General features: G+C 45.4%; 1 protein-coding gene across 4 annotated transcripts in view; it reads right to left on the bottom strand.

The window, feature by feature from the left end:
- The window catches only part of Ppm1h (protein phosphatase 1H (PP2C domain containing)), a 268,368-nt gene that overhangs the window by 223,179 nt on the left and 30,524 nt on the right, over nt 1-14,665 (bottom strand). The window contains exon 1 of one of the 4 annotated variants that reach the window (XM_030245116.1): nt 11,789-14,665. This exon is cut by the window's right edge and continues 26,756 nt beyond it. The exons of the other annotated variants lie outside the window; for them this stretch is intronic. The gene's annotated coding sequence lies outside the window, so the exon portion shown is untranslated. The remainder of the gene's footprint in view (nt 1-11,788) is intronic. 4 annotated transcript variants of the gene reach the window in all.

Here is a 14,665-nt window from a genome sequence, read left to right as displayed (position 1 = left end):
TGGACCAACACCCCTTTATCTCGGGGATGCCCTACACCCCTTGGGCTGACACCCCTATATCTCAGGGATGCCCCACACCCCGATTTCTTCCTCTCCCATTCTTGGATCGCCACCCCTTTATCTCATGAATGTCCCACACCCTGATCTCTGGAGAGGCAGAATTAAGGCTAGGTTTCTGTTTTCCACACTGGTATGAAAACAAACTCTCTTTTGGTTAAAACTCATCATTTCAGTGATTGGCATGTTGCATTGCAGGCAAAGCGAGCCTGATTCAGCAATAGCTTTATTGCTCAAGACGTCCAAGGTCAGGCTGTCGTGAGGGTTGCTTCCTTCTGCAGCCTTCTCTCTCTGCCTTGCCTCTCGTCATCCTCACACAATTCTTCTTTCTCTCTGTGCATCTCATAATCTCTCCTGAGGAAGCCGGTCTCAAGGGACTACTCCAATGACCTCATTTAACTTCAGTTTTCTCTTTAAAGACCTACACCCAAACAAAATGACATTCCAAGGCGCTGGGAGTCAGATCTTCAACATGTAACTTGGGGGAAGCAGCATTCAAAGAAAAGAGAGCAAGCAGACAGCAGCCATCCCAGGTTCAGGGCAAGTCACCCCAGGGAGGCTACCAGGAGTGGTCCAGTCAGTGCCAGGCTCCCAGCTGAATGTAGCAACTATGTAGGACACAGACAATCTACACCACTGGCTGTCTTAGGTAGGGTTTTACTGCTATGAACAGACACCATGACCAAGGTAACTCTTATAAAGGGCAACATTTAGTTGGGGCTGGCTTACAGGTTCAGAGGTTCAGTCCATTATCATTAAGATGGGAACATGGCAGCATCCAGGCAGGCATGGTGCAGAAAGAGCTGAGCGTTCTACATTTTTATCTGAAGGCTGCTAGCAGGATACTGGCTTCCAGGTAGCTAGGATGAGGGTCCACAGTGACATACCTATTCCAACAAGACCACACCTACTCCAACCAGGCCACACCTTCTAATAGCACCACTCTCTGGGCTGAACATATACAAACCATCACACTGGCCTAGTGGAAACTTCAGAGCTGCTCCCTTCTCTATTGCTGTGCAAGTACACCCAAGGCTGGATGACTTACCATTTGATGCTTACTGTCATGAGTCTAAAGTTTGGGCTAGGCGGAGACCATGGAGGAATGCTGGTTTTGTGGTTCACTCTGGGGCACTGCCACCCACCTTTCTTACACAGCCCAGGACCACCTGACTGGGAAGAGCAATGTCTATAGTGAACAGGGCCCTACAGCATCGATTAATAGTTATGGTAATCCCCCACAGATACGACCACTGGCCTACCAGATCCAGGCAATTCATTCTCAGTCCCTGTCAAGTTGATGGCTAAAGCCAACTAGGAGACCTACTGTAGTGGCTATTCCTAGTTGTCCACTTGACTATATCTAGAATGAACTACAATCCAGAATTGAAAGGCTCACCAGTGACCCTAATCTGGAGGCTGGGAGATACAAGTTTCTGACCTGGATCTTGGCATGGAGATCTTGAGGCACAGTGGCTATGAATTCCAGAAGGTTAAAACAGGGAGATCTCTGAGTTCAAGGTCATTTGGGATTAAAGTCTTGATGGCACACACCTTTAATCTGGGCCACACCTTCTGCTGGAGACCTACATGAGGACATTGGAAGAAGGAAGATTAACTCTCTCTTCTTCACCTGCTTGCCTTGTGGGACTGAGCAACTGCTAGATCCTTGGACTTCCATTCACAGCTGCTACTGACCATTGTTGGGAGTTGGACTACAGACTATAAGTCATCAACAAATTCCCTTACTATATAGAGACCACCCATAAGTTCTGTGACTCTAGAGGGCCCGAATACACCTACTCTATTTGAAACACTCCAATTATTATTATTAATTAGCTCCTGTAATTAATTTGTAATTACTATTAATAAGCTCCAATCCAATAAGATATATGCTTTGTAAAGATATCGAGCCTTATCGAATTAATCCTCACAATATATAAGAATTCAATTCCTATGGAAGCATGCATAGCAACTTTATAAAAGTAAGCATATATGCAAGATTGTTTTTATGTGTTTAATCTTACAGCCTTTGGTAGCTCTAGTTACTTTTACCAGCCCTTCATTCCCGTTTTCAGAGAGGAAAGACAGCACAGCCATCTTAAGAAGGAAAGAGAAACCATGAAGACCTCTGTCCCCCTGTGTCATGGTGGCACCATCTCCTGCAGTTCTACTGTATGCTCTCTCTGGCTCAAGCAGAGCTCAGGGATGGCTTGGCAGATAAGGAAAAGATGACCCCGAATGCACAAGTCTGACTAATATCTTTGCCTAAAGTCCTAAATACCTATGTTTGGAAGGCCAAGGACAAAGGGTAATTCTCAAGGTACAGGGCTTAGACCAAGAGCATCAACAGGGTCTGGGGTAGAAAATCAAATCCTACTGTCCCACCCTTGACCTATTTGGTAAACAGTAGTTTGTCCTCAAACACAGCAAAGTCTGGGAACCGCTGTCCTACGGAAAGTCATACTCAGGCCAATAGGAAATAACTGAAAGGAAATGACCATTAACTTTGTTTCATGGGTGAGTTCATATGATGTGAAGTACTGGCTATTATTCCAGCAATGTCATCCAAGCATAAACTGATTTGCAAGCATTATTCTTCCCCATCAGTCCTTCCACTATAAATATTAAAAAGATGTAAGTAATGCCACATCATTCTGCAACTCACGTTACAACTATTAACAACTTTAATTAAGTAGTATCTGTGGGATTAAATTACGTGATACCAACTGTGACTGAAAGATTAAAAACAAACACCCCCCCCCCCCGCCCCACAAAACCAAGCTTAATTTTAATTCTTTCAGACAGGTAATTATTTCTGCAAACCATCCCACAGATAGTCACAGGAACCTTGGGCTAAGGACGTACAATACACATACCACTTTATCAAGTAGGTTTCTACACCCTGCAGAGTTTTTGACCACTGGCTCTGGTCAGCACTTAGGGATACTCAGGAGGCTGAAGCTGGAAGGTAGCTTAAGTTTCGGAATTTAGAATGAGCTTGGACAGTAGGGTGAGAAAATGGGGTGGACAGGGAGGGAGACAGTTTATCCCGACTCTAGCCTCTGATGCAGTATCCAATGGTAAACACCAAGTCCCTGGCCTGGAAAACTAGACTCAGGTAGGCTCTCAACAAAAGCCAGTACAATCTTGGTAGAGCCATTGGCCAGTGACAGTTGAGGCTGGAGTAAAAAAATGTCAGGTGGAGAAAGCAGACTGCTTCTTCAAGTCTCAAGAGACAAAGCAAAGCTTCTGACCCCCCCCCCCCCCCCCCCCCGACTCCCACCTCCAGAAGGCAGTGAGCTCTCTGGGTTCCCCCTTCCAAGCTGTGATAGTTTACTGCAGAGTCCATATAAAGGAGAGAGGAGGCTGACCTAGCACAGATGAAGACTAAGGTGGAGGGGGCGGGGGAGGGGAACAAGGCCTACTGTGCATAGGAAGGTCTTCTAAAGGCCTTCTAAAGGAGCCAGATGCCCAGCCTAGGGGACAGCTCTCCTGGAGTCGTCTCCTCTGCTGATACCTGCCAGCCACTGCTCACAGGGAAAGGGGCTAAGACCGGGCTCGCCCTTAAGCAGCGCAGTCAGTGCTTTTGCGCTGCTTGGTCTACAGATCTGCTACGGCTGCAGAGGCGTCCACGCTTGATTAAAAGGATTACTAGACGTGTGTAAGATGAGGGGTGAACTCCTGCTGCCTTTTTTAGGAAAAACAAAAACAAAACAAAAAAAAAAAAACCCATCTCGTTGACTTATGAAGCAATGATTTCTAAGTTAATAAGTACGGAGCAGAAACTCCTTCAAGCAGATACTTTCAGTTAATTTCTAATTAGGAGTGCCCACGTATATTCTCCAAGTGGGCAAAACATTCTGTAAGCCACCGAGGACAAAGAAAGTTGCAGTTCTTTTATTTTTTTTTTAAGCTAAATGTATCAAGTGTTGTAAACAATCTTAGGAGGTAGAGGCTTACCTGAAGAATGACTTTCAAAACAGTGAGCACACACAAACAGATCAGAGCACTATTCTTAGCTTGTGCCTTATGTGTTGCTAAGAGACTATCTTCTTCAGAGCTCCAGCACGCAGGCTTTTTTCCCAAATTTAGAAAACAAAATCGATTAAAAAAAAAAAAAGCAGCCAGAGAGAGGTAGAAAATTTTATTTGGTAACGAGCAAAATCCACATTTTACCAGACGATTTCCTGAAATGTACTATTGAACGCCTGGGTGAGTCACGGTGACTTCAGAACTTACCACCTGTGGTTCTGTGGGAATCTGCCGGGTTAGTTCACCCACAGGCAAGACTGTGATCCATCTCTTGACTCCCACACACGAGGCAAGCCAAAGGGAACAGACGGCTGCTACCTGCCACTAACGGAGAAGTCGTCTGCAGCTGCGGCGAGACAACCAGGAGGCTATGGTGGTTTTGGATGAGAAATGTCTTGCACCGTCTCCAGTACTTGAACACTCAGTCCTCAGTTGGAAGTGCTGTTTGGGGAGGTTTAGGTGGTGGAACCTTGCGGGAGGGAGTATGTTTCAGGGGCTGGAGTGGCGGTGTAATTAGACAGCATTACTTTCAGTTTGGTCTGCTTTGTCCTCTTGGTTAAGGACAAAGCTCTCAGCATCCTGTTCCAGTTGCCATGGTTCCCTGTGGTGGTGGTGGTGGTTTGAATGAGACTTTCTCCATATGCTCAAGCATTTGTGTGCTTGGTTCCTAAGTTGGTGGCCCTGATAGAGAAACTTAGGGGGTGTGGCCTTGGGGGAAGGATGTCACTGGGGACAGATTTAAAGACTCTGTGCTCTCTGCCTCCTATATGTGGTTAGAGATGTGATCTTCTGCTCCAGATCTCTTGCTTGTTGCCCTGCTTCTGCCACGATAGTGATGGACTCCTGCCCTCCTGGAACCCTGTGCCCAGACAAACCCTCCTATAAGTTGTCTTGGTTGAGGTGTTTTTATCACAGTAATAGAAAGTAACTAAATCAGGAGCCTTTAGCTGCATCTTGACTTCTGAGCGGTCAGGGCTGTAGGTCACCACTGGGTACACTGCAATCAGAGATCAGTGTGCCAAGCTGAGAAAGGGCACGCACAGACAGTAATCCGGGCTCTTGTTCCATAATTTACATATTAAGACATACAGTATACTATTGGATTAAACAGACAAAGGCCAAACAGCTTCGGTCCCCTCAAGGCTTCCGCACTAGCTCTACTCCAATTTCGTCAAGTGCCACAAATATAGAGAGGCATACTGGAACACTTGGAGCTGGCAAAGTACTGTGTATGTTCACCCTGGTCCTGCAAAGATCTGACCCGCCCCATGATCATAGCATTAGGCATGGTAAGCGGGGTCTTTGAGGGGTGGTCAGATTATGTTGGGGGATGGGGAGAAAGGGAGAACCTGAGAGACTGGGAGGGACTGGGAGGGAGGGAGGGAGGGAGGGAGCGCTGATCTCATTTTCTTCATGAATGAGATCAGTGAACGTGCCACGTGGGATATCACGGTCAGAAGTTACCAGCAAGCATCCCAGAAATGGGTCCCGTTTCACACAGCAGCCTCCAGGCTGAAGACTTAAATCTCTGTTTTTCCTAACCACCCAGACTGTGGCAGATGCTGTCCCAGCTACAGCAGCCCCCATTCTGCCACCTTGGTACACTTGATTTCTCTGAATACTTATCTCTTTGCTAGGATAAGAGAGAGGTGCATGGGAAGAGTTGGCGAGGCGTGTATGCATGTGCTCATGTCTCCTGAGCATCGTCTGTATGTCTTGGGTATGCCTGCAAAGCATTTCACCTCATCCTTACAATTAATCAGAGGCAGGGATGCTGGGTACTACAGGGGAGGAAGGACAGAGATTAACTCTGACTGCAAAGCACTGCTGCCACCCTGACCTCAGCAATTCTGCTTCTGAGTCTGAGAGCAAATATGATCTCCTGCAACACTCTCACACATTTCTATCTCCATGCTGCCATGGCATTTCCAAGCCTCTCTCCCCCACCCCCTTCCCCCATACCTCGAGCTCTGTAGCAAACTGGCTGGCCTTCTTATTACCACCACTTCCATACAGACTAGCGCTCGAGGGTGAGCGAATTTGGAGGCTAAAATGTCAGGGTCATTCATTTCTATTTCCACATAAATCAGTATATTTTTGTTACCGTGCAGTTTGCTCAGAATAGAGCAGAGATTCCCGTCCCTGGAGGCTGTGCCTCCTGGGGGCTGAGATGCACAATGGATTCGTGGCTACCGCATGTCCCTGGTGGGTAAAGGCCAAATCTCAAAGCTACTCTTACAAAACCCCTAGGAGGCGAGTTTGCATTTATAACGAAGCGGTGACAATTATCAGTCATGGAACCCACTCTGCTGGCTCTCGTGTTTCTATTTTTAAAGTTCTTGAATTAGAGGGAAAGACTGCGGATCATTAATGATGGGACTCGTTGTCTAGTTTCGTGAAAAGCTTGCCACTTCACATATGCCATCTGCTGCCACCCAGTGAAGAAGCTGGCAGTCGGTGCCTCGGGCAACAGAGGCCTTTTGGGTGAGATTGTATTTTCGTACTGCTGAGAACTGCCAGTTGCACTTGCTTCAAAATTACAGACATCTCTATAGACTCTGCCTACAAAAGCGCAAGTGTATGGAGACACACGCACTTACCATCAAGGCAATCAAGTGCAATTCAGAGAGCAGAGATGCTCTGCAAGCGAGACACATCTCTAACAAGTAAAGAACACACTTCCTACTGTGAGGGCCAACTAATGACTATTTAGAGGCTGCAAGGTACCATGGTATGGGATCCTAGACAGGAGGGTGAGAACAGAAAGAGCCTCTCTGCCCCAGGAACGCTCAAGGCTCTGCATGCCATCTACCCTGACGCTGTAGGGGACATGCATATGTGATTCCGAGCTGCAATCGAAGGCAAGTTGTACCAATGATTAATTCTGACCCGGGCTTCAAGATTTGCATATAATAGGGTGGCAAAGAAGAAGCAAACGAGGGATAATTGAACTGTAGCGTGGCTTGCTTACTTTAGAGCAGCAGTTCTCAAACTTCCTAATGCTGCAACCCTTTAGTGCAGTTCCTCATGTTGTGGTGACCCTGCGTCATCAAATTATTCTCATTTGTACTTCATAGCTGTAATTTTGATACTGTTATGAATTGCAATGAAAATAGTTTTAAAGACAGGGGTTTGCCAAAGGGGTCGTCACCCACAGATTGAAGACCACTGCTTTAGAGGGTTCCTCTGCAGATAGCCCAGAAGGATAATTAACCAGAGTCTGAAACACTTGAAATTAAAATAACAAATTAGAATATCAAAAGACGTTTACAGAACAGAGATGCTTTGCCATTTTTTAATTTTTTTTTGTGACGCCCAACATTAGATCATTTCCTAGACACAGCTCCCAGCCCAATACACTTACAGTTCTCTTCAATACTGTGTAACAAGCAGCAAAGCCCTAATGGGGTGGCCTTAGAGAAGTCACTTAACCAAGATTCAGCTCTTCATCTATGGTGACAATCTGAGAGGGGCGTGGTTTGAAGATTAATGGAAATATATACAACCCGTGGCCCAGTGCAGTCCTGTGGGCGTGACTGGTTAGGCACTTGCCTATGGCATTTATTACAACTAAGAGGAGGCAAGATTGACTGTGGAAAGAAAGGAGAGACTGATGCTGGAAATGAACCCACTGAGAACTGAGTGACTCAGTACAATCTGCTGATACAACATCGACCACAGAGACAGCCATCCTGGCCTATCTCCCATGGCAATATCAGTCCATGGCAATATCAGTCCATGGCAATATCAGTCCATGGCAATATCAGTCCATGGCAATATCAGTCAAGTGGGACAGACTGCTACCAGCTTAAGAATTTCACTGTGGCTTTTCAAAGGGGTGCTTCAGTGGCAACTACATCACTGGCTTTCTAAAGGCTGCAATCAAGCTGTCCACGGTGGACAACTTGGGCTGTGGAGTAACATGGAAGGGTAACATCAGCTCCATCCAGAGTGACACATAAGAAGACCAGATCTGCTCTCTGTAAGGACTCAACTCTGTGGACTGTGCCTCTCAGAGGTCTCCTCACTGGAGGCAGCCACGGCCATTCCTTTTGTTATATGCGAGGAAGTCCTGCACATGCATGGGCCAGAAATATCCTGGATCCGTAGAGCTTGTTGGCCAATGAGCCTAGCCAAAATGGCAAGCTTCAGGTTCAGTGAGGGACTCTGATTAAACAAGTCAGAGTGATAGTGAAAGACACCTGACTTCTCCCTCTGGGCTTTTAATGCATGTGCGTGCTCGTGCACACACACACCACCACCACCACCACCACCACCTTCATATAAATGTACATGTTGCAACCTGAGACAAGGACACACAGGTTGCTGTCAGAACTCTAACAGCTAAAGCAAAGGCAGGAAGACTTGCCTCCCTTGTTAAGGGAAGAAAAACAGATTGGAGTGGCCTACAGTCTGAGAAGCTGGAGTGATCTATAGTCACCCAGAAGTATCAGCACGAGTGCTCAGCCAGCATGAAGTTAGAAATGTCTCTCTTTCCTTTCTTGTATATAAAACAGTAATATGTACAAAACTGATATCTTAGTATATGAAATATTGATTTCTTAAGGGAAAAAAATCAATACAAACCTACTCACTTTACAAGAAATATTTTCCATCTTGGCAGGCAGCTCAACAGCTGTGGCAGGCCCCGCTTATGCAGCAAGACTCCCAAGCTCCCCTAAGCAGCCTGGTTAGTGTCAGCCTACCTCTGCCTCCCAAGTGCTGGGATTAAAGGTGTGCACCACCACACCTGGCTAGTAGCAGACTTTGGCAATTAACTGGTTCCCTCAAAAGGATCTATGGTTTTGGTTTGGTTTGGTTTGGTTTGTTCCCATCAGGATCTCATGTAGTTCAGGCTGGCCTCAAACTTGCAGTAAAGACTTACAGGCATTTTTCAGCACCAACCTTCCAAGTACTGGGATTACAAACACATCCTAACACGTCCAACAGGAAGCAGGGACTTGATTTTTTTTTTTTTTTTAAGAGAACAAATAACTACCTCCCATGGAGCAAGAAACGAGACAGTGGGTGAGCCTCCAACTGTAACCAGTGGAAAGGGAGACCTACAAAGATGTCAGGGACAGTGGTCACAGGAGAGATCACTGACCAAGGTGGGGTAATACGGGCAATGAAATAGTGAATTTGATTCAAAGGTATGATTTTTTTCCATTGGCAATAAAAGAGTTTATTTGGCTTGCCTTCCCATTTTGCTGTCAACCATCAAAGGAAATCAGGACAAGAACATAAGCAGGCCTAGAACCTGGAGGCAGGAGCTCATGCAGAGGCCACGGAGGGTGCTGCTTACTGGCTTGCTCTCTATGCTTATTCTTACAGAATCTTTAACCCCCAGCCCAGGGTCCTACATATCTGGATCTTACAGAAGTATTTTCTCAACTGAGGTAGCTTGTGTCCATTTTACATTAGATTAGAGAGCACAGCTGTCTTGAGTTGATCAACGTAATAGACAGAGCACTCTAGTTCTTAGGTCTGCTTCATACTCCTGGGAGCTCATGAGCTTCTCACCATGTGCTGTGTGACAAGATTTTTCCTAGTGAAAAATCCATGCATATACAAAGGTATGATTTTTATAACGACATCCCAAAAGAGACAACACAAAGCACACAAAGACATGGCCAGTACACAAAAGGAAAGAGAGAAGTTTGTGTGCAGTTGTAACTTTAATAAGTGGAAGGCTTTTGGGAGAACTATTCCTTTTAGTAAATATTCATCTGTCTATATACAGAAGGTGAGTGTAGCAGTAATACTGGCTCTAGCAAAAACAGATAACAGAAAGCTTTAACGTACTTAATCATCAGGGGAAAGGAGACTGAACGCGGTGTCAAAGTGATGAATTGGCTTAATGTTTTAAGGGCTTTGCATCCTAGGACATGATCTCTGTAGATGCCTGTAGTAGCTGGAGGTCAGCAGTGATACAACCTATGTTAGCTCCCACGCTGCAAAGCACCAGGCAAATAGGAGAGTAAGTAACCAATGGTCTATGAAATACCAGCCCAGAAAAAATGTGCAGACTAAGGCATTCTAGGGTAAGTACCATGCAAACCACAAAGACCTGTATGCAAACCGTGGCTCTGAAATCTGTCTGAGCTAACACACACACACACACACACACACACACACACACACAAATATAAAAACGAAGTTAGGCAGATGATCAGTGGCTTAGGTTTGATGAACTTCAACCTGAATAAAAATCAATCAGCTGATAATTACATCCTGTTATCTCAACTGGTCAGATAATTTTCCCTGGTCTCCACGGCTTCTGTAACGGTAGCCACATTGTTTTATTATATTACACTTGCCCCAGAAAAGTCTACAGATGCATCTTTCTCTGACACTAGAATCTATCAAAATATATGTGGCCACCACCCTAGGAGAGTAAGCAGAGAGGCACACACAGCAAATAAACTGCCGTGGTGTGGTTATTTGAGAGCAGGCTTCCACGCACGGAATATTTTGTGGAATGTGAACCTCCATACCATTTCCAGTACTGGGGTGTTCAGAAGAGACAGCACTGTAATTTAAACTGCTAAAGGACTGTGCAATCACGTCCACACAGATTCACACAAAGGACTTTCACATTTTTAGCTGGACATCTGAGCAATACAGCACAAATAACCACAGAAGGTGCCTCCCCCAAGAACAAAATGCCCCAGACATCAATGAATCCCTAAAGTGGGTCACGGACAGGATGTCCAGAGGATGTAAACCATGTTCCTCCACATGAAAGACTACTCAGAAATACACTAATCTAGTTCGCCCGTTACAACAACCCAAAGGGAACAAAAAAGAAATGCAACAATAGAAGGGGAAAATGTTATGCTCAGAGTCCCTCCGTAGTCTGTTTATTAAAAGTAGGGCATGGGAACAATTGGAAATTAACTGCAGCAGACCCCAGCTCCCGTCTGCTGCACAAATGCAACCAGACACACACAGCAAAAGAATCCACGCTTCTGTTTCAGCTTTGAATAATCTCAATATGGAGTGCTGCAGACTGCTAATGTGTCTAGAGCAATTAACTCATGTGGTGACATTTTGGGTGTGAAGAGGGGTGAGCGTTGCTGAGAAAAAGCATGAGTCCCCAAGACTCATTTCTGCTGACAGGGTTAAGCCACACACACTACCTTCAAGGTCTTGGGTCTGCCCACTCTTGGCAACCACTCCCCTCATAACCAGCGTTTTCCAGTGTGAAATGCTGGACCTTATTCTTTCAAAGCTCCCTCCCTCAATCTCTCCACACATAGAGTCTGGATGCTTGCTGACAGGAAAAGATGGAAGAGAAGAGTGTTCATGCACTGTGTGTACAGCAGAATGGACCAAGTCCTCGGGGTGGGGACATGTTCCTCCCAACCCAACCTGCACACTCTTCCACTGACCTGGGTTGGTTTTGAGTTCTCTGTCCCAGTTTTTATACCTGGCCTGTCATCAGATTTGTTGTGTCCCCACCCCCCACCCCCCGCACCCTCACCCTGACCCCTTAGGTCAGTGATTACGTCATGCACCTTGATCTGTAACTCACTTAGCACCTAAGATGTCAGCACTAATACATCCTGGTCCAAGGGTCTTCTGCTATCCAGAGTCAGCTCTCTGTGGAACTTGGAGAACTTGGCAGTGTGCACAAATGGTTATTTCAAATGTTCTAGACACAAGACAGACATGTGTGACCAGCTAGCCATACCAGCATGCCCTTCCATTTCAGGACTGGGAGAGGAAGTGTGGCTTGCAAGAAGCATCGTCTCCGGAGGCTGATGCCTCTCCCCTTCATTCCCATCCTCACTTCCTTTGGGTTCTGTCAGGACAGAGGGTAGAGACGTTGAAACTAGCCACTGGGGTTATGAGAGCAACATCAATTAAGATCATATTTTAAAAGCTCAAGGCGGAGAAGAAATTAACGTTCCATTTGTTTTAAAGTGCAAAACACAAGAGGAATATAAATTCTGAGGCCAAGCAGAGGGTGACTTGCTTATTAAATTGCTTCATCCACAGTCATGCATGTCTAAGAGGGAATGAGACTTGCTTATTGTTATTTCATTAAAGAAAAACTATCTAAAGAGGCAAGGAAGACGTATTTTTCTGACTACCTGGACTATGCGCAAGTGGAGAAAAACATCTATGAAGGCTATAAAAGTTGGGAGGTGGGGGGGGTGTGCTGACTGAGAAGCCAGAAGTCTGTCTCCAAACTGTAGTGGGGCAGGTCTGATGCTTGCTTATATTGTAATGCTAAATACTGGCCCCAGAAGTGAGAGCATCTGCACACACAATGTGACCTTGCTCCTTAATTTAAAACTATTGGTTAAATAAAGATGCTGACAGTTAATGGCTGGGCAGAAAAGACATAGGCAGGGTTAGGGGCTCTCTGGGCTTGGGGTCTGAATAGAGTAGGAGGGAGGAGAAGAAGGCGGGGAGAAGAGAAAGCCTCTGTGGGGTAAGAATCATGACTGTGAAAGCTGGAAAATTGGAGTTGAGAGCAGCTCAGATGGAATATGATAAATAATAATTCAAGGTTATCGATAGGAAAGTAGATTCCAGTAGCATAGAGGGTAGATATCTGCCCAGCTATAGTGCTGACAAAGACTTATGATCAATGAAAAGTCACATGTGTCCTTTATCTAGGGATAGAATAATCAAAGGCTGGTTAGAAACCCCTGACTGAGATCAGGTGTAGTCTACAACACTTAACAATGGTGGCAAACAGCTAGAACAATGGATTTCTAATCCAACTCTACGCTAGAGTTGGGGGAAAAAAAGCAATAAACAACTGTAAGCTTGCCCTGAAAGGACTTCCAGAGAGGGCAGATGCAACGCAGTCAGGGACAACAGCTTCCCATACGCCTCAGTTAATTTTATGTTGCTATAGCAAAATATGTGGGATCAATAAATTAATTTTTAAAAAGAGGTTTATTTGGCTCCATGTTCTGGCAAGGGAGAATCCAAGAACAGGTCACCAGCATATTCTTGGCATCTGGTGTGGCCACTATTGTTACATCACAGCAAAGGTGGGGGTGGGGGGTATCACATGGGAAGATAGGTAGGCGGACCAGAGTGGGTCTCTTAGGAAGACAGTAATGTTCCACGAGAGGTGCATCCTCATAGCCTTATATAATCTCAAATGCTGCCCTAATTCCCTCGCCGTGAAATGCTATTAATACATGAAATATCATATGTGAAATGCCGTATCTGTTTAATCATCTCATGGGCCTTATGAGTGACAGCTTCTCCTTGGACTCCAGATAAGAGAAACACACTAACCACTGTGTGGAAACTGGAGAGACAGGAATCCAGGCAGGGGATGGGGCATGTGCACTGAGTGCCGAGACCATCACTAAATAAAATGCAGTAAAAAAAAAATGACATCAGATACCTATGTGAATTTATATTAATCAGCTTGGGCCTCTGATGCTTTTAAAGTTCAAGAGCCATTGGTATAAGGCTGCAAAATTTCAACCCATCAAAGAGACTCTCAGAACACAGCCAAGAGCGGGTGTCAGGGGGAGCCGTTCAAGGAGAAACGGATAGAAATTCTTTGGAAAATTTTCTCCATTTCCACTTTTACTAGAAACATGCTGGGCACTTACATAAAAGTAATTAAGTACACTGGGTTCAGAAAGCAGACGCCTGTAATGACAATTTTAAAAAGACATTCCAGCGATGTCTATGTCCTTTTGACTTGCAGCGTTTCATGCAGGCTAACCCATAATGGGAAGAATTATCCAGGGAAGGGAGGGCTGAGTAGCTGCTCAAAGATGTGGGGTGACCATGAAAATGGCCATCATCTGCTGCCTTATGCCAGCACAGGCCACTGCCCTTTCACTAGCAGCATTGGTTTGTCTGAAAAATCAACTAAAACCACTGGGCAGTAACAGCATCCTAAGAAGATAAAGGGGCGCTTGCGCTGAAAGTGGAGACAAAGTATCCCCCAGGTGGAAAGTTAAATGCCATTAGAAGGTCTGCAGAGAAACCAACATGGTTATTAGAATTACAATTTATGGCCATTCCCAGTCACAAATGCTAGTCTTTTTTTTTTTTTTTTTCCTTTCCTCTCAATAAAAAGTCTATTGGTTTAAAAGAATAGAAAGCTTTTCAATAAGGGCTCAAGGTGATAAAAATTTTAAATGGCAGAGATATTTGAGTAGCTCTATAACATGTAAACAGAGGACACAATGGAAACTAGAGGACACAGCACAGGAAGCCAATGGCCACCGTCTCACCACCCCAACCCACCGAAGAGCAGTGGAGAATAACCCCAAACCCTGAGAAGGTTCCCAAGGTAAAAGCCACTGGCATTCTCTTGAAAGCCAATGGATTGTCTAGTTTTAGAAGAAGGTCATCACTATGTGAATGCCTCATGAGAATCCTGTTGGGAAACCCTGCTAATTAGGGTTGTAGTCTACCACGTCTGGATAGCTCCTCTGAGCTCAGTGCAAAATGGAGGACTCCCCTTTCCAGCAGGGCTTCCCTTACCTGGGGAGTCCAATCGCCATACTCTCTAACTAAGGAAGGTCATGAAGTCCATGGTAAACCTACCAGCTCAACTTCCTCTTTCCAGATAAGAACC

Source organism: Mus musculus, chromosome 10 (assembly GCF_000001635.26).
Source record: "Mus musculus strain C57BL/6J chromosome 10, GRCm38.p6 C57BL/6J".
NCBI classification, from domain to species: domain Eukaryota; kingdom Metazoa; phylum Chordata; class Mammalia; order Rodentia; family Muridae; genus Mus; species Mus musculus.
The sequence above is the reverse complement of the archived record's forward strand: the minus strand, read 5'-3'. Positions and strand labels throughout refer to the sequence as shown.